This window comes from Limulus polyphemus, unplaced genomic scaffold (assembly GCF_000517525.1).
Source record: "Limulus polyphemus unplaced genomic scaffold, Limulus_polyphemus-2.1.2 Scaffold61, whole genome shotgun sequence".
NCBI lineage: Eukaryota > Metazoa > Arthropoda > Merostomata > Xiphosura > Limulidae > Limulus > Limulus polyphemus.
Genome location: NW_013665671.1, coordinates 651025 through 670140, shown reverse-complemented (window position 1 = coordinate 670140; position 19116 = coordinate 651025). Strand labels below are relative to the sequence as shown.

General features: G+C 32.5%; 1 protein-coding gene across 3 annotated transcripts in view; it reads left to right on the top strand.

Annotated features, from left to right (window-relative positions):
- The window catches only part of LOC106464541 (mucin-12-like), a 154946-nt gene that overhangs the window by 80530 nt on the left and 55300 nt on the right, over positions 1-19116 (top strand). For all 3 annotated transcript variants that reach the window (XM_022392737.1, XM_022392751.1, XM_022392744.1), the window contains 2 exons: positions 9375-9417; positions 10797-10818. The gene's annotated coding sequence lies outside the window, so the exon portion shown is untranslated. The remainder of the gene's footprint in view (positions 1-9374; positions 9418-10796; positions 10819-19116) is intronic.

Genomic DNA, 19116 nt, shown 5'->3' with positions numbered 1-19116 from the left:
AAAGATCATCTTAATATACATACTATTACCACAGTTTTATCTGTTTATAATATAGTAACTAAAGATCATCTTAATATACATATAGCTACCACAGTTTTATCTGTTTATAATATAGTAACTAAAGATCATCTTAATATATCTATGGCTACCACTACTATTACCACAGTTTTATCTGTTTATAATATAGTAACTAAATATCATCTTAATATACCTATGGCTATCATTACTATTACCACAGTTTTATCTGTTTATAATATAGTAACTAAAGATCATCCTAACATGCCTATGGCTGCCACTACTATTACCAAAGTTTTATCTCTTTATAATATAGTAACTAAAGATCATCCTAACATACCTATGGCTACCACTAATATTACCAAAGTTCGCTAAGTAGCTGCCTCTCACCCAGAAAAGGTTTGTTAACAAATTTCACACGTATCCCCATCAATTATACATAAGATAATTCCTGAAGACATTGCCCTTGTCAACAAACATAAATCATGACTGCGAAGCTACCTATTATGGCAGGGTATTCTTTCCCCGCTGATTTTTCCAAGCCCGTTCCCTTGGCTGTGGTTTCGCCAAAACCAAAAACTGTGTGAAAATGCATTGCATATTGTTTCTGTCTAATCTTGATGTTATCGCAGGCTCCAAAATTATGGTGTATCACACTTTTCTTATTTAACCACTCACAGCCTTTTGTAGAACAATGATAATTTCACAGACTTTACATATATCACATTACAGTTCATAGTCTTCGCCTGGATATCTTATAAACTTCATTGTCTTATTTACATATAAAAATCCCTGCAACGTTTCAAAAAGCACACAGTGTTTTTGTGTATATATCAGTACACTCTTATCGAGAAATACACTCTCTCTTCTTTGTTTCACCTTTATTGTTCAGGATTAGAATCAGTATGCTTAAAATTCATATTCTTTCATTTATTTGAGGTTATTTGAATACGAGGAGGACCAACCACGTAGTTAATATTTAATATGAACTGATATAAGATTACATTTTGTCATTATATAAGTCTTGGGAAGGTTTTGTTTTAGTAGGCGAAATGCTGAATTACACATCTTTCTACAGGTTTCATGTTCTAATAAATTGTTCATGATGTCCATGGAACCTATTTCATTATAGAAATTACATATGTAGATTTAATATAACATGCATTTCTCGGTTTTCAGTGCTAAGTATATTTGTATTCCACCTTAACAATAATGATATTATTTGTTACAAACATTTTGGCCAAGACTCTAAACAGGTCATCACACAAGTTTGAGGTGCAACTCTAGGATAGCATGGCTAAAGCATGTTTACTCAATACGTTAGTTCCACTACTTTTCAACTCCCTACATCTATTTCATACGCTACTTTACTGACATGTTTTGTTATAATGAAAAACCTATCCACCTTGCCGCTAAACTATTTTCGAGTACTGACACCAGTATTGCAACGAACTGATTCACCTTAAGTTCCCGATCTCTTGCACTCTTATCAGAGGGAAGCTTTAGTTTATCTTCACTCTCCTGAGTAGCTTTAGCTGCTAACTCTGTTCCTCAACCTGATCACATATGATGAAACGTTTCGTGACTCGACTTCGTCTCTAGACCAACTTATTTCTAATATCTCTACCATTTAATGACTGAACGGGTGGAAATTCTGTTGTAGCTTTGGGGAGACTTCTCTATATGCAAACAGCACAAAAAGCAATATCATACCCCAGTCAACAGAATTCTCTTGTAACATTACTCTTAAAATGACCTTATTTATCCCATTTGTTCTCTCACACATCCCATTTGGTGGGGTCTACAATGACTAGTGTGTTTCATTTATATTCCTGTCGCCTTCCGTAATTTTTGCATTATTTTTCATTGAAAATTGCTACCTAAATCTCATAAGAAATTTTGAGGAAACTCGACCCATGTGAATACCACTATTAGCTGTCGCATATAAAACATTTTGGTAAAGATTTGTAATTTCTCTCCTTATTTACAAAATCCCTTGGTAGAAAGGTTCTCTTTACAGTTCTCGGGGAGCACTGATCCAGTTTTATGCGTTTGTGGTAAGTCATTCTATTACTTTGATTTTCATCTACTTTCAACACGCTTCATCTTCATTACGTATTCATCCGCTAACGCCACTGTCTCACGTGCGTTTGCTGATTTCATATATTTTATTAACCATATTACTATCTAATAATGGCTGGAGAGGGCTTAAATGGGTAATGAAGTACCTGATGATGACAAAACCTTGTCGAAACGTTGTACATTTGCTGTTATATTAAAGTTTTTCTTCATTACCCATTCAAGCCGTCTCCAGCCATTATTAGTCTCAAAGTGGGTTCCTCGTCATCGAAAATATTATTATCTGTGTTGGTAATTTGACCAAAATTTGTTTTTGTAACATCAAATATACAAGCTTACAGTGTTTCCAACACAGTTTGATCCTTCAATCCAGTTGACTAGCAACTCATGCAGTCTTGTTTCATATTCATTAAATATCTCATGTGAAGATTTTTCTAATACTCTGAACTTCCTGCGATAAGTCTCCGTACTTAATTCATACGTCTCTAAATAGCTGAATTCGATATATCATGCTATCACCTATTTCTGACATAAATTTGTTGCAATCGTGCTATACTTGCACTTCGCTTTCCCTTCAATTTTATTATGGTTGTATTTATTCCCATCAGGAAATGATTCATATGCACAAAAAATTGCTGTTAATTAAAATAATAAATAGCATATAGATTTAGAATTAAGTTATGCATTTCTTTCTACCTTCTCCCTCTCAGTTTATTCCTTCTCCCACACATCCCCCAGCCTTTTCTGTTAAACATACTTCTGACCTTTCTCTCTTTCTGACCTTGTATATCTGTTTTGATTATATGTTTTATAATCATAAGGGTCCATACCGTTAAACAAGAAAGGCTGCTCTTTCTAATAATTTCCTAACGACTTAGAATGCTGTAGTCTCTTAATCCCTTAAGGACTTCTCAAAAACCAGTCACTTTCATACCTATCTCAATCCCTACCGATGTTTCTTACACCTAACTTCATGATATACGTCAGAAAGGATTTTTTTACAACAAAATATGATGTCTGGGTGGACTTGGACATCTGCAATGAAGAAATGAGCGATTTGCTATCACTTTCTATGTGATAAGAATTTTCTAATATGTTATAGAAAATATAAAGATAGTTTTACGTCTGGCTTTATGGTGTTCGTAATTTGAACTTCACAAAGTGCACAATAAAGCAAAGATGAACTCTAATTACTGTCATAAAAACGTATTGATACAGGTTAATTCTGTGAGGCGATATTCGTGCACTGTATGACCAGAACACCAGGAGAATGTGGTTATAGCATTATATTATATATCTAAGTTCGTAGCAGCGTTTCCATGAAATACAGAGAAGGAAACCAGTGTTCAGGCTATCTGTCTCCTCCAATGCAGCCGTTAAGTCACCTGACTACACATCCATGCATTTGGTTTACTAAAACGTGACCTTGAAAGCTAACATCCATATAAAGTGAATGGTCTGTAGAGTGCTTGTCAAGATGAGTGGTCTATTATTGTCTTCGTTGTCATTCCCAAAAGCTTGTTACGTGGAAATTACGGTGTCCAGTAACAGTGCAGGATCATGATCACGATATTAAGCACAACTGACAATGGAGGAAGTAGTTTCAGGGGCAGCAGCAGACTATAACTCTTTTTGTAAAGTGCAATTAATCCTCTGCATAAAATTTCAACAGATCTGGTTTGTTGGTTTATAGTGTCAGTGTTAGAACAGATACAGTTTGTGTATTTAACGTGTGTACCTGGAAGTTCAATGACTATAATTAACTAATAAGAAAATATCATAAATTCCAAGCTATCTGCATCATCAGTGTATTTCGATATAATTTATACTTATGTATTACTTTTTGTCATTGCAAATCTATTCTAACAGGGTCCGGCGTGGCCAGGTGGTTAAGGCACTCGACTCGCAATCTGCTGGTCGCGAGTTCGAATCACCAAATATGCTTACGCTTTCAGTCGTGGGGGTGTTATAATGTAACAGTCAACCCCGTTGGTAAAACAGTAGCCCAAGAGTTGGGCTAACTGTCCTTCCCTCTAGTCTTAAAATGCTAAATTAGGGATGACTATCGCAGATAACCCGCGAAATGTATAACAAACTATTCTAACATGTGCGAGTTTTTCAAATGTGCCTCACTTATTTTGCCATGTTCCAATATAAGTGTTTTTGTCTTATACAATCGGGGAGTGGTGTATATATGTTCCAAATAACAGTGTAGACATTCTTTGTTATATTATACATAATATTTAATAACCTTTGACTATACAAGGGGAAATAAAATCAGCGCCTTTAATTAGAAAAATATGTGTCAAGCTGTTCAAAGTGATAAATGTTCTAAGTGACAGCATTTCACAACTAGATGCTGTTTGACATTAATATCATAGGCACCTACTTCATTCTCCTACACTTACAACATACAATATGTACCATGTGAGAGTGTTTTCTAGTGAAGCTCACTTCTGATTACACGTTTTGTGTTCTGTAAAGTTCTAGATACGTGAATATGTAATACTAATATATAAAGTTGTGATGAGATATATGCCAACTAATGCTCCATTTCAATAAGTGTCGAGGAAACGTTGGGTGGTTTTTGATTCGTTCAGGATACAACGTTGATCATTCAGGTTTTTTTTTGGCTGTATATTACATTTTATTTTTCATTTATTTCATTTTCATTTTGCTTCCACAGACTTTACGAAACCGTAATGTTATCGCCTATAATATTTGTATAATGTATATAAATAATGTGAAGATATAGAATCACTTGACGGATATATAATTATCAACTCAGGTATTTCATATGTATTACTAAATCATTGTTATAATTTGAGAATTTGGTGATTGTGTATTTTTGTCATATATGACATTTGTGAGATATTAATAGATGCTAAACGTGGGTCATTAAGCAAGAAGCGTCATCTATGGATTATATTAATCCACTGCTCTACAGTGTTTGAAATGTAACCACGACTCTTACACTAAAACAAACGTTCAGAGATTATAGTCAACGCAACACTGCAATATTTGGTGTAAACGAGGCCTTCGAGACTGAAACGTAAAAAAGGCCTAGCATGCTTTAATCTTTTAATATCCCTAATATGAGTTAAGCTAAAGTTAGGCTTAGTCATGCCCCTTTATGTCGACACTTCATACTTATTAATAACTAGCAGCGTTACACGCCGTTGCCCGGATTTTCGAAAAAACAACAAACCTACTCTATCTGCCATCCCATTCCATATTTCGATAGGTGAGTTTTGTGAGTTTATGGGGAAAAAAAACCTTAGGTTTGATTTTTGAAAATAAACTACGAACCTGTTTTAAATCAGAGCTTGCTTATGAACGATGTTTTTGTTTTTCCTTCACTGCCAATGAAAAATAGGCCCTTATGGAAAATAATTAGATTATCTTATACACGTATGAGTACCCATTCGGACGAACAGGATAAGCCTAGCTCTATTCCCCCCCCCCCATCCCCCGTCCTCAAGTATTAAAATTTCAAACATAAATACGTGTGTAATATTGTATTCAATTTGGTTTAATGGAAATTTAATATATTTTCATGAATGTGATACGTATTCACATTATGACATTGATGTATAAAATTTACTGCAAACAAAATGTAATATTGTACTGTTAATATCCTGGTCGTTTGTTAATATCTCGTATAATTTTATTCGGATGAAACTTTAGCGACACAAGTCCTTTCTTAAATAAAACTAGTTTATTCTTTCTCAATTCAACTTTGTAATACACTTAATTTCTACAGTCACTTTAAGCACACGCTATAATTCACAATGATTCACACACTTACTTACGGTCACTACCGCGCTTGACTCAATTGTCCGTCTTTATCTATGCGTGTCTGCAATTCAATTCCGATTGATTTGTCTCACGTTATCCGGCGCTCTTATATACAGGAACAGAGGGCGCCTAGCACATACTGGATTATTCGTAATGTTCCCCGATCCTTCTAGAATATCCTGACGTGTTACCAGCGTCACGTGACTACCGCTGTCGTAACAGTACTTTATAATGTATTAAAAAGAAAAAATCCACTTCCAAGCACTGAACTACCCAGAAAGAAAAAAGAAGAATAAAATGCATTGGCTGACTTGACTTTAATCTCATTTTACACAATAAGTATTATAATTTAAGCCTTACACTTTTTCACGTAATCTAATTTATGGTAGACAGCATAATTATATTTTATAGGCTAGGCCTACTGTTTGCATTTTCACACACAATATTCTAATTCTGATTACATATCTTTTGTGTGTGAGATTAAATATATAATATATTATTAGATGTATAATTAATAATCTATAACTAAATAGGCTTATCTATTCTAATAAATATATATATATATACATATATATAATTTCCAGGTTTAACCCATCTTCCACCTCATGCAAGCGCTCTACCAGTTACGCTGACTTGACTTTAATCTGATTGTATACAATAAATATTGTAATTTAAGCCTTACTCTTTTCACGTATTCTATTTTATGGCAGACGACATAATTCTATTTTATAGGCTAGGCACGACATTCTAGATCTGCATACATTTCTTTTGTGTGTGAGGTTAAATATATGATGTATTAGAAGATGTATAGTTAATGGTCTATAACTAAATAGGACTATAATGCTATGTTCTAAATTAAATGTTAACTCAAATTTACCAAAAAATGTCAAGGCTTCTTATAATTTATTCTTGAAATGTATAGGTTAACGATAAAATTACCGGTACGGCAAGCAGACGATAGACGCGTGTATCAACGAAAAATTGTCGTTCTACGTACCTTTTTTACAATATTATGCTCCGTAATGACAGTGTAATACCATCAAAAATGTGTACCAAATTAAGTATCAGTAAGAAGCAAATTTAAGCAACTGTTAAATAAAATTGTACTGATACTGTTTTATATCATTTACGGCGTTACAACTAATAGTGTTTTAATACTATTTCTTATTTATACTATTTTACAACTAATGTGCTTTTATGGGATTTACAGTGTCAAACATAACCGCATTTATACAGAGGATTGCGTACTTTATATTAAACTAACCTTGGCCGACCCGTCAAAAAATAACGGTTTGGAGTTTTGTAAAAACTGTCCTTCAGCGAGCTTCGTTCACCAAATGTCTCCTTTTATCATAAATGAAACAATCACACACTGAAAAAATAAATAAGAATGGAGCAAATTTAAAAATGACCCATGATATGACCGACACACACACACAAACTGACAACTGGCTTTTATATATACTCAATTTTAATAAGCGGAAAAAGAGTAGTATCACGCCGAAGTTCATGACTTTTAGATAGATAGATATTTACGAAAATCATATCAAACTCTTATTTAAATTAATTTTCTTACTTTTCAGTTTATGCTCAACATTATGACTATATCACAAATCCATCTATATTTCACATGTACCAGAACGCATATTTCTAATTATGTCATATAACCTAAAAACTATAGTTTAAACGCCGAAAGAAGATGAAGTACCCAAAATCAATAGTTCTAAGGTTTGTGACTGAAAATTCCATTTCCAAGTTTAAACCTAAAAATTAATTTCAAGTACCATCATTAGTTAAGACGAATGGCAATACGTTAGGGAGAAAGAAAAAAAGATATTTATCCAAAAAAGTAATAATTATACTGTAAACTACACGAAAACCTAATAAAAACATACGAATTATGTTCACTAACCTCTAAGTTAGATGTTTTTAAAACTCATAAAGAACTTCGAAATATCTAGATCAAGCTAAGTATATACATAAACTAAACCGTAAAATGATCTAAATTTCAAGCCATCTCTCGTGAACATTCGAAGTATTATATACATACTAGGACACATTAGGTCATAGTTTTATTGCTAAGTGACACAGATGAACTAGTGTTTCTAAAAGACAACTGGCTTTTATATGTGTTAGATTATTTTGAATTTGTAAATCATCCAATCACGTGACAATAACAGCAGGTATAAAGTCGCGGTGGAACGAATGTATCAGAACTACATCTGGATAGTTTTTGGCGCTACTTAGGTACTGTGAGGCCAACATAAACTGATCAATTTTTGGAAAGGTATATTGCAGCCATTTTTGATGCAAAGTATTCGTATGTTCAGATCAGAAAGATGTGTTCAGATGAGGAATTTATGACTTCCGATACAAGGATATTACTTGTACTTGTACTTATTGAAATAGGAAAAACCAAGGAATATGGATCAGATTGGAGCCCCAGGAATATCTCGAAAGAGACCTACAACAAGTCATACTCAAACTATGGTAAGCAGCGCGCAGTGTAACAGTGAAAATATATCAACACAAATGTTAGTGCTAAAAGCCGTCCAATAAAAGCTGTCCGTCCGATAAAGTGACACAGGTTTCGTGTACACAAGCTGCTTCCACGATATGTCCGTTCATTCGTCGCGTAGAATGAAATGAGTATTCTTGCTATTCCACACGAAATCATATCGGAAGTAGCAGATGTAGATTTATGTGCACTTAAACTGTTGAAAAGGATGCTGGGAAACCATCATCCTTGTACATTAGATGGATTATGGAATATTTGCAGGTAGGAATAATGTGCTTCGTACATGACACCATACCAAGAACGGAGCCTTTTCCAATAGAGACTTCGCTACAGGTCTGTTGCCAAGATGCACAGTACTTTTTGTCATTTATAATGTTATAGTCTATTGTTTTTATACTAATCCTTGGAATTTATTGTATTAAATACTATCGTTTTTATAGCACTCTGTCATCTATGATGCAACAACCAATTATGTATCTAGCACTTTCTGTAATGTACGTGTTAAAAACAATTCTCAGTTGCTGTGTTTTCAGTGCTCACTATGATTTGCACTCTTTTAAACTATCGTTTTTCTGGTACTCCATGTCATTTGCATTATTTATACCAATCTCTGTTATTATTATTATCATTGTTGTAACTAAATAGAATTTAGTGTGTCTTTCACATATCTATTATATATATATCAGTTAATTTTTTAACCATCGTAGTTTTATCCTTTGGTTCTGAAAGCGTTCCTTTTTTATTTTGATTATTCCGATATAGTAATCTAATGACCACACTAAAAAACGTATTGTGTAAATAAGCACGTGTTATTGATAAATTCGTTTGTCTTTAAGGACAGATTAATTCCTGGGATGTTTAATGTATCAGCTGCATTTATATGCACAATAACATATACATATATATATACATTTGATGAAGGAATAGAAGTCACTGTTTTTGTTTTTCAATTTCTTCTCTGTAGGCGGAAGATTCAAAAAGACTTACTCGTACAAAAGGATCACCAGGTAAATTCTGCTATGGTAACCATGACATCAAAATAAGAAAGAAATAGACATAGGATCATATACTATGCGACTACTTGTGCAAAGAAAACCTAATTATTCTCTTAATTAGACTCAACTCTCGTATACTGACGTGCACCTTTCATTTCCTTGAATCAGTCTTTCTTGTTGAAACGATTGTCCACATAGTCTAAAAACGCATGCAAGATAGTTATGTAGTTATTTGTCAAATTCTGTTTAATAGTAACTGATCTATTCAAGATTGTATTCAGTCTTCGGAGAAAATATCAGCGTGGAAATATATACATATAAATGAACAAAGGTCTATTGATAAAATAACATTTAAATGATGTTGTTGTTTTTCAATTATAATAAATTATAATTTCTTGTTTATAATGAACCAAACATGCAGCGTTGGCAATCACTTTTGAAAATTTTGCCTAAATTATCGGAAAAATTAATATACCCCGCTATACACACATGAACTTTGTATTAAATACGCACGTATATATAATTTTTGTATAACCTTAATGATTTTAGTCAATTTAAAAGAATAATTTTTACACAAAACTGCCTTTTATAGTTTATCTTTTTGTAAAAATATGGCATATATTTCTTAAAGTTTCCCTTTCTTCGCTTTCAAGTTGAACAAATGGCAACATATAACAAAAAACACACAAGTAAAAAAGTAGTACATTTTGTTATGAACATAACCGAATAAGATATAATTTAACAATATTTCCTGTAAACAGAATAACTGAAAGTATGCCGATTTCTTATTAGAGTTACTCTTTTATACGTTGAAGCACTTTGGTATTACAGAGCAACAGTAAGTAAGGCAGGCCTATGTCTTTTTGAACAAAAATTAGTTGTATAAAACATTTTTTGTTTGTGAAAAAAATAATCACTTTACAAATACATTTTCATTAAATATGCTTATTTAAAGAGATGTCTTAAACCATTTTTAAGATAGCTAATTTTCAAGTTAGTATTAGTTTGTAGAAATTATATTTTAAAATAAGGGTTTATAATAATTTTAACTGGGAGTTTGATCCTCATAATCATATTGACTATATCCTCGTAAGACTTAACTTTAAAGCATTTCTGAAAACGTTATTTAAAAATTATCCCAAAAACTGTTGAAAAGAAATAATATTCTTCTCGTCAATATCTTAAATTAGATAAATAAGAAACGTTTATAAATGGTATGGGTATTTTGATTCATTCTGAAATAAAACATGGTATATCCTACTAGTGTGTTATTTTACCTATAAATTTCTTCACACATTTAATTTTTATTTATATTCTCAAACCTAAATTATATAAACTATACAAGTATTGTTTTCTTATTTGTTTGTTGTTGTTGTTTTTTCACGCTGCAGGAACGTCTCCACAAACATCAAGGTAGGTTGGGAATGGTAGTATTTTCGGTAAAATAACTGGTATTTTACTAGACCACCAGTCTACAATTGTTCTGCCCAACTGATTATATCTCTAAGGGTTATAAAGTGAAGTTAGGATATTGTTTTGTTTGACTAGGTTGTCTTTTAGCTGCTGTGGTTCTGAGATTAGATATAATTGTGTTCATCATTTATTTATGGCTGTCTATTATGTACGTGTTATCTGGTTGAGTTATTCTTCATACTAATCGAATACTGAGGTTTCTTTGTATTCATAATTATATTTAGCTAACAGTGAAGTTTGAGCCTGTATCAGTCCTAACAAGTATAGGCTAACCGAAAGTAATGTCAACAGATAGAGCTTTATAATTGTTTTTTGTATTATTTTAATTAAATTTACCTGCTTCTTTGTAGCTAAATCTAATAGCCGATTTCGTTCTTCACTTTTCGGCAGATTTTAATAAGAAAATAGAAATTCAGTCTAGGTAACAAAGACAAATATTAATTATCAGTGTTTATTAAAATAGCTCTTCTAGCTACAAATTAGAAAACATGTCTATTGATACAAGCTGTTTTGTGCTGTTCTGTTGCCTCTGTTATACAGGGTGGGACAAAAGGGACTATACATTTCTATCACTTAGAATACAGTTTAAACTCTAACTATTAGTCTGAAATAAATAGTAATTAAATTGGTTTTAACTTTTCTCGTAATGTTTTCTTTAGTATCTAACGTATAATACCAATTTCCCTGCCCTCTACGAGCCATTTTGACAAATTATACTTACGTTGACGTGATATCGGAAATCGTAATAAATCAGAAATGTATCTATTTATATAAATTATAGACATAAATAATTTGATTTGCTTTATAGTGTTCATTGCTACATGTTCATATGTGAAATTACGAAAAATCCAAAAACTCGTTTTATATTCATCATTTTACATGCAAGTCAGTTTTTTATTTCTGCATTGGGCATGACTGTAGTTTATCTACTGCCTTGGTAATGCATCTATCAACCTTCGGCGATTTCTTAACACTAATGTTCTGTAGAAACTCAGATATTGCTTCTTTGTTTTCTTACTGGCAGATTCTTTTTTTCGATTTGCAGGTAGATCTAACTTGTGTTAAAATATCGTAGATTTCTACTCCGAATCTTCCGGTTACCTAGCAACAGGAGACTCAGCTGGCAAAGGATAATTTACCAATAAGACCTCAAACACGCCGTGTTCCCTTAAGGCTTGAACGATGTGTTATATCTGAAAAAAGAAACAGGCATCTTCCACGTTTGTAATGTGAGGATTGCAAGTTTTCAATCGTCTTTTTTTTTTCTATAGTTTCGCGAAACTCACTTTTGCGTTCACCCAGAAAAGATGTTAGGAAATAAATGACGCTGGAAATTTAGAGCCCAGGATTGCTTTGGGACATGAATTTGTAGCCATGGCACTGTATTTCTATAGGTGACGGATATAAAACGAACTACAGGGAAGCTTTCCGTCGAAACATTTCAAAGGATACTGGTTAAGAATATTTGCCTATTCACTCTGGACCTTGAATATAGTAGATCATTACTACATAGTTGAACATTGGATTTATAGATCAGCTTTTTCTTATTCTTAGTTTATAACATAGTCTTTTCCAACTATAAGTCTTGAAATGTTGGTTCCATGAACAGTATTACATTTTGTGGACATTATTCTAAAACATGTCCCGGTAAGTCAGCTTAGTGTTGTCAATGTATTATAGCATTCACGTTTCATTGCCTCTTACAGCCATGGGTAGGAAGTTAGCAGATTGTTGGTTGTCGTGTTTCATTCTTCAGTTGTTATTGTTTTTCTCTTAGCTTAGTAACCTTGAAATCAATAGTTGAATAATTTAACTTTCTTCCTTTCGGTTATGAAATCCACCGAGAACATGTCTAGTTGTTAGACATTTAGTCTTCGTTTCGGTTATGAAATCCACCGAGAACATGTCTAGTTCTATAATTTAACTTTCTTCCTTTCGGTTATGAAATCCACCGAGAACATGTCTAGTTCTATAATTTAACTTTCTTCCTTTCGGTTATGAAATCCACCGAGAACATGTCTAGTTCTATAATTAACTTTCTTCCTTTCGGTTATGAAATCCACCGAGAACATGTCTAGTCCTATAATTTAACTTTCTTCCTTTCGGTTATGAAATCCACCGAGAACATGTCTAGTTCTATAATTTAACTTTCTTCCTTTCGGTTATGAAATCCACCGAGAACATGTCTAGTTCTATAATTTAACTTTCTTCCTTTCGGTTATGAAATCCACCGAGAACATGTCTAGTTCTTAGGCGTTTAGTCTTCGTTTATCCGTAATTAACTTTTTCATTGATTCTAAAAATTTGAAACTTGTTTTGACCTACAGTTCTAAATATTAAAAAAAACTGAGTTGCATTCAAGAAATTCTATTACTACCAGGTCCAACTATACTTGAAAAAAGCGATCTGAATGATTTCCAATTAAATTTATCTAGTTTCTAATGGCGTCGTTGGAATAAGATAGAAATAAATTAGTAGTTTAATAAAAATGTAAGCTTTTGAATAGATAACTAAATATTTGAATATCTGCAAAACGCTATCATTCGTAATATAAAAAAATATAACGAGAAAAAATTATTTTCAAAAGTTTCTTTTATAGAGAAATCAACATGTACAGTTAAGCTACCTTGTTTGTTCCTTACGACTTTTAACAGCTACTTTAGTAACATGTCATCAAGCCGTTCATTAGACTGTCTTTTTCATTATTAATTACGTTGTTGAATTATACCAATAAAGTATGATTCATATCTAACCTTTGATCTTGCCTTAAAAACAATTACGAAATCCTGCTAATACCAGTTACTTTTTGTTTGTCTTCTAAAGTCAATATACTGTAAAGTTCTTGAGCATTTATAACATACATATAGCAAAAAAACAAATAAGAAACTCCCAGTTTATGGATTTTCACACAATGATGCCCATGTTAAAACATATATTAAAAAACTGAACCTCCAATAGGAATTCCTGTATTTTTATTATATGTTTAATGGAAGTAAGTTACACAAACACTTGTACATGTATATATATGTGTGTGTGTGTGTGTGTACGTATAGATATAATGGCTGAAAGAAGAACTAGTTAAAATAAGTTAAGAGAAAAGCCCAGCCAAGCATTGGAACTTTATTTTTCAGTTTTTGTAAATTTCGATTTTAATTGCTTTTTATGTGCTTTGACTTGTCGTTTTACATCATAAAAGTTGCCGATAACTGTTAATATAAATTTTGAAATTTCGGCAACATAATTCTTTTACATTATTTTAAAGGTTGCTTTATAAGATAACAACCAATAAGTTATCACTTTTATAAGTATTTCTTTCGAATAGTTTTAAACTAATTTCAAAGTATAATCTAGAAACCTTCTAAATCGCAATGCAAATTGTCAGTTATTAACAACTTGTAAAACACTCACTCAGAAATTATGTACTTATTCTGAGCACATTAAGAATATGGGATCAAATTACTTGTTACTTAAGTGTATAGTTTTCGTTTTCATTTGGCTGTAGTATATACTGGTAAAATATTTATCATGTTTCAGCCTGGTAAGATTATCCAACAACGTATTTGTTTTATGCATATACCGGTAAAGTTGTATCTTTCGTAATAACAGTTATATATGTATGTGAAAATACAATAAAAATCACCTTTAAAAATAGAATCGGTTATATTATAGCAGCAGTGGTGAAGTATTATGAAATATCTTTATATTCCTTTCAAAGCAACAACTCCCAAAGGCGGATATCACACGCAGCATAAGCCTTTGCTTCCGTGACGTCTTCTTAGTACCGTTTTTCTGTTCCAGTAACCTTACTTTTAAGACAGTATTATCACAACACTATGCATTAGATATGATAACCAAAAGCAGCAAATACTGCTGCGGAATACATTCATTCAGCACTTACTTTCAAGCGTTATTCTTTATTGACAACTATTTGTCGAATAGTGTAAGAACACTTGTAAAATCTGGTCTTTACAGTTGAGACGTAATTAAGTACTCAATGAGCTCTAAACTATTTTGATTGTATGTCTAACAAGTTTACTACCCCCAGTTAGCAGGGAAGCGGGATCGAATCTCAAACGAATTCAAGGATTACACCTTCTGAAATTTAATTTATCCGCACGGTTCTGTATGTAAAGATCAACACTACAAGTTAAACCAACCTTATGCACCATACGTAACCAGTCCTTAGTTCATGTTATAATACATGTTTTAGTAAAAAAGCTTATTTTACATACTTCCACGCTCCAAAAAAATAGAAGAGCCTAAATATCTGTAGTGTGATAATGCAGCCTTAGGTTCAATAGCCTAAGTCACAATTTAAATCAAGATTATCAGCAGTATGATGAATCCATGACAGAACTTTGTAAGTATAGCAACAAAAAATTCTTTTATCAGAATGATATAGCTAATAAAATAAAATAATGTTACGATATCCTAAACCAGGGTTTCTCAACCTGAGTTCCACAGAACCTTAGGGTTCCGTGGACTGGTTTCAGAGGTTCCGCAAGAAAAAAATCTGTAATGATAGAAATATAAAAAAAGAAGCTGAGCCTGTTGTGTAACTGCCACAATTTTTCTGGCTCTTTAAATGATAAAAGTATGTGAGAAAAGTCGTAAAAAATTAGAAATAAGTAGGGCAGTTTCCTCTCCTACATATTATTTCAACCACCTTGTTCGATATTGGTCATCAAGAAACCTTACATAACCAATTATTATGATTTTTATTGTTTTTGTATTTTATTACTTTCGTTTCTTTTCTTCTTAAAATTGCTTATTAATCAACTCACACTGTTGTGAAAAAAATTATAAAAAATGCATTGTAAATAGTCTGACAACAAAAAAAGCATTAATACAAACAAACAGGAATAACGAACAAATGCAGCTATAGGCAAAACATTGGGATTTGTTTGTCTTTAACTATTTTTTGTATATTCACAAATATAAACATTTGATATGAAAGGGTTTAAGAATTGTAAATCTTTATGCAGATTGATTGGCCTAGTCGAAGTTAAATGCAGCTTAACAAAATGTATTAATAGATTTATCAGTTAATTTCATGTCAGAACAACTGATGTTCAACAGAACTAAGTATAATATTTATCTCCTTTCTTCTTTTTTACCACGAGTTAATCTTCACAGATGCTATAACACTCCAATTTCACATAACGAAATAGACTAGGGTTCGTTATGTGCTACAGGAAGTTCTGCTCACATACACAATAGAAAGAGACTCAAGGAAAAAATATTAGAAGATTGTGAGGTGCCAGGAGAATAATAATCTATCTCTGCTTTTCCACTTCACATCGTTATAAAAAATAGTTCAGGATCTTTATTTTTCGTTCCAACCAAAATATAACCTTGATATACAGAATTAGTTTCAAAACTACATTACTGTGTAAATCGTTTTACAAAACTACTGGATATTCATGGTGCATAATGTTTTATTCCGATTGGTAACCGATTGTCATTCTTATTATTATTAACTTCGTCTTATTATAGGTGTTTACTATATATGTGAAAGTTATCTTATTCAAATAAAATTAATATACTTCTTTGGGCACTAATATGATTATCCTACGTAGTATAGTGTTTTCTAACTCTTGGTACTAATAATGTCTTCTTTAAAATTCTAGTATTTTGTTGTTTTTTACCAATGACTATTAGAGCTTGTCTTCCTATGACTATAGTGTTTCTACCTACATATAATAGTTATTGTCTTCCTATGTATACTAATGTTTATACCAATGGATATAGTTGTTGTCTTCTCATGGATAATGTCTTACTAAAGGTGTTACTGGTTTCTTCTCGCGAACATTAGTATTTTCCTCTTGCTTGCACTAAGATTGTCTTCTTATGAACGTCAGTATTTTCTACCTATTGTTGACCTTTTGGAGTGGCTTGGTTTAAGGTAGTGTTTAATTTTGTAAACATTTATTGCTTTTGTACTTTTTTTCCAAATGTAAGCTGCAAACATGAATAAGTAGCTGTATCATCCATACATTTCGAAAATCACTATACCATAAACTTCATAAATCAGTTCCTGTTGCTGAGAGTTTGGCAATGTTGTCACTTGTCTGTTTCGCATAATGATAATTCGTTAGCTCTTTATGACTCTGTGTTTCAAAAAATATTTACTTTCCTCTTCACACCGGAATAATATAGTGTAGGACTTGAGTACTATGTCCCCGAAACGTTTCTCGATTCTTTGGTAACCAATCCACTTTTAATCTCTACTTTAAACTATTTTAGTTTGAGTCAACATCATATTGGTTTGACGATATTTCCAACTTATAGGGTTAATTTTTGGCTATTTACTGAACATTCTGAGCGCTTTGCTTTTGAAATAACTCAGTGTATCAGTTCGAGTTTTGTGATGTTCAATAACTGTTAATAATAGATCATTCGTCTGTATAGCACTTAAATTTAGCTTCTTAACAATATTCATAGTTGAATGTAGATTTAGATGGTGTGAAAGATATTGGCTGAAGTGGCTACATGAGAAATGGGTGATAACGCTTTTACGAAGCGTCTTATTTATGGTGTGACTTTTTCTTAGTCGCTTTTGTAGGAAAGCATCGTAACTGTCTATGCCAATAGAAGGAAAAGTAATGATGGGAAGCAAATGCTAGATTGTAGCTTGGGTACAGGAATCGCAATCTCAAACTTTAAATGCTTTAAACACTATGAAGAAGTTATTTGGGCTACCAGTCATGTTACGTGTAAGAAAAAACGAGCTTTAGGGGAAAGGTTTGTGGGTCGAGAAAGGTGTTTTTTATTTTTCAAACATATATAATACGTGATTTGAAAAGAAAAGTAATTACTCATTGACTTTCACACTCATATATGTTTCGCTTGAGTTTAAAGAAAATGTTTTCTATCTTGTTATTGCCAACTGTCTTTAGTTCTATTCTTCCCAATATCCTGCAGTGACGTAATGTAGAAGAAAACTGTCATTATGATATTTTGTCCTAATTTCAGGTTTACTCTCTTTTTTTATTGTCATAACCTAGCATAATGTTAAAAGTGTTTGATGGCGCTTGTTTGTTCGAGCTACACGAGGGCTATCTTCGCTAACCGTCCATAATTTAGCAGTGTAAAACTAGAGGGAAGGCAGTTAGCCATCACCACCCACCACCAACTCTTGGGCTACTCTTTTACCAACGAATAGTAGGATTGACCGTTATATTATAATGCCCCCACGGCTAAAAGGACAAGCATATTTGGTGGGACGGGGGATTCGAACCCGCGACCCGCAAATTGCGAGCCGAGCGCCCTAACCACCTGGCCATGCCGGGCCGTTTGATAGCGCATTTACTCTACTCAGGTTATGTGGCTGCTAGGAATGTGATATATTTAGAGGCCAATATCCGTTTAAATAACTAAAAAACTTGATATATAACAGTGTCTACTCAGGTTATGTGGCTGCTAGGAATGTGATATATTTAGAGGCCAATATCCGTTTAAATAACTAAAAAACTTGATATATAACAGTGTCTACTCAGGTTATGTGGCTGCTAGGAATGTGATATATTTAGAGGCCAATATCCGTTTAAATAACTAAAAAACTTGATATATATAACAGTGTCGTTTAAAATCCCATACCACTCCCAAGGCATAGAATAAAAAACAACTTGTATGGCGTTTCATCCCTAGAATTACGGGTGGAGTGACTTTATCAGACTTTTCAAACACATTTTTCTTAAACTATTTATGTACCAGACTACTTTTTATAAACTTATCGTACATCTTTTGTTGTCTGTTCCAGCTGTATCACACTTATTGTTATGGCTCAGGGAAAATTTTCTAAACACCGAACATAAAATTTTACTTGTATTTAGATATATTTATACAAACAATTAAATATGGCCTGTAAAATGACTAGAAGTAATTTGTAAATACTTGTCAAGGATAATTAAAATAGAATAAATCATATACTGTTTTCTATAAATTTTATGAGTAAACATTTCTGTCTGAGTTTTAAAAATATAACAGTCAATTGAAGTAATATCATAATTTTCTACTCGAAACGAGATCGTAACAGAATAGCTAGCACAATTAACTAAGACAATAATGCTTGGAAACGGCCTGAATGGGTAACGAAGAAAAACTTTAATATAAGTTTAACAAAACAGCAAATGTAGAACGTTTCGACAAAGGCCGGATTAGGCCCTAAATTAAAATCGTTACTAAACAAAAATTATTTAGAATCACACAATACCAACGTCATTTACAAAATCACAT